We start from the raw sequence: 2,733 nt of genomic DNA on the forward strand, positions 1-2,733 counted from the left end.
ATGCAAGAAAGGCGCCGTAATTGAATCACCCGTAGACCTCTTATATTAGATCGGTTTGACGAAAAACAACATTTTTCTCAATAACTCAAAAGCTAGGCATCCTAGCAGCATGAGCTCAAGGTGGCCATTGTTACGAAGGACAACAAACATAGTGAGTGCATAAAGCAGTAGATACCAGCAGCGGTTCAGCCGGGAGGGCTGGTGGTCCGTCTTGCCCCGCTGGGCCGTCTTACCCCACCTTCCCCTAGAACCTCTGTGTCGGACGCCATCGTTTTTGTATTAATAAAGGGTTAATTAAGGGTTAAGGTTTTTTTATAAAGGTGCCGGGTTAAATATTCGGCATTCGTTTCTTTTTTAAACCTCGGCTTTTGTCAATAATCTTTGCTGAGTAGGTATTTGAGCGTCGGGTAATAACTCATAATCCCAAGTCAGGTGACCTCAAGATAAATGAACGCACGCTTATCATAACAAATTAATCGCTTTAAAATGTCGTTTATTTTTAATGGCTTTTGAACATACCAAAAGCCTGTGCGCCTTTGTTGACCTCATTTGGCTCTTTCGTGCAAAACCGGACCAGCCGGGCAGCAGCGCCCCCTCACGTGCCTTCCTCGGCGGGGCAGCTGGGTCGGTACGATAGGTGTCGCCGCTGCTGCTGGGCGGACCTCCTGCAGCCGAGCCCAGATCGGCTCGCCGAGCGATGACTTCGGTACACCTACACTAGAATTACTGTTATGTGTAGTCGACTACAGAATGATGTTCCACTTTTCACAGGCAATTATTTGCCTGGAGTGGTAGGCTGTGCCGCATCACACGGGCTGAGTTCACAAATTATAGTTTTGTCCCAATGCTCACAATCGACACGCTTAATTGCGTGATAAACGGCACAACTTAGCGCTCCGGTCAACTGATAGCTTCTGAGGAGTGGAACACCATTCTGTAATCGACTATATGTACAGTACGTTTCCATCCATCAATGTTTGCAGCTTCACGCGATAATTTATTTCATAATCTTATCAGAAACAAAAAAAAAAGAATGAGACGAAAAGGATTCCGTTCGTAGTTACCCTTTTTTCTATCAGCCGGCCTCGCTATACTTTCTGCATTCTCTTAGAGTCACGTACTTTTGTCACGTACCGTACCTGTGTGCTTTGAAAATGTACTGTACTATATAAGTATCTGTACCTATCACTGGTGCATTCTGGTCCATGTGCATTGAATGACGATAAGTTTGACCTTAATCTCATAAAGGAGTCTCTTTTATTGGCTCGTACCATTGACGATCATGCTGATAATTATCCTTCAGCGTACTTACCGTGCTCGCAATACCCCGCGCATAAAAGCCAACCCTTGTGCGTCGCCGGCAAGGACTACCGGGACAATGGAGACGCTCTGTGGACCGGCAGCGGAATGGAAACGTTCCCTGGCAGCCGGATGGCAGAAACGGCTTCCATTACCCGGCTTCCGCGCTCCTCCATTAGAAATGCGCGCCGGCACGCTATTTAGCGGCGTATCCATGACAACGCAAATGACTTTCTTAGTTGTCCGAGACCTTGCGTTTAGTCCATTGATGATGGCCAAGAAATTAGGCAGGATGTGGTTGGCAGATTAATTCTGCCGTACCTACATATAAGAATCGTTTTATGGGATTGATCATAGCTTATGAGACTGGAAGACCGAGTAATCATTTTCCGGTGCCTGATATAGCTTCAGTTGATGCTTGGAGTTTGAAGGTGAAACCATTCTGAGAGCTCAGTCACCATGCCACAATGATTATATATTTATCTGGCTGTATGATAACACGGAACAAAAATGATAGACAAACGCCTCGTGTTCTCCTTTTAGACGCGGATGACGGCGATTTAGCCGAAACGCGTTCGTCTATCATTTTAGTTTCGTGTTATTATAGGTACTTGTCTCAACTGAAATACAATTATCTGGCTGTGCTGTGACCTAGTGTGTGAGAATACAAACAAACAAATTGTGGTATAGCCTATTTCAGTCATCGTCATGGATATTTGATATTCGATCACGATGCCTTTGTGTTCAATATCTTGTGAAGAATCGCAAACCAGTATATTTTCTTCTGATTTCTGAATCGGTTACAGAAGATTGAATCTTTAAAGCCAAGGAAAAGGTCAAATATGTAGGAATGCGAGAGCTGTGAAACCATCCATTTTCTATGCTGTAAACTGCAAGTCAGAGTTTGTAACGTTTGTATGTAAACTCACCCGTCCCGTCATTCCCGGTCATTAGGCCCTCTGAACGGACCGCTCCTCCGCTCGAACCGCCCCACTGCATGACCCATCCCTCCCATGACCCATCCCTCCCATGACCCGTCCCTCCCATGACCCGTCCCTCCCATGATCCCTCCCATGACCCGTCCCTCCCATGACCCGTCCCTCCCATGACCCGTCCCTCCCATGATCCCTCCCATGACCCGTCCCTCCCATGACCCGTCCCTCCCATGACCCGTCCCTCCCATGACCCGTCCCTCTCCATAACCCTTCCCTCCCTTTGACCCTTCCCTCCCTTTGATCCCTCCCTCCCCGTGACCTGTCACTCCGCACGGTCCGTCCCTTGCAATGGCCCTCCCATCCATGACCCATCCCTCCGCACGGCCTGTCCCTCTGCATGACCTATCCCCTTCTAGTGACCTTCCGGCCCATGACCCGGGCCGGCGCCGGCAGCCCCTCTGAGTACCGGCGTCGGTCGCCCCTCTCCCGGCGCCGGTCG

The sequence above is a fragment of the Amphibalanus amphitrite genome, unplaced genomic scaffold (genome assembly GCF_019059575.1).
Source record: "Amphibalanus amphitrite isolate SeventyFive unplaced genomic scaffold, NRLGWU_Aamphi_draft 000858F_arrow, whole genome shotgun sequence".
Lineage (NCBI taxonomy): Eukaryota > Metazoa > Arthropoda > Thecostraca > Balanomorpha > Balanidae > Amphibalanus > Amphibalanus amphitrite.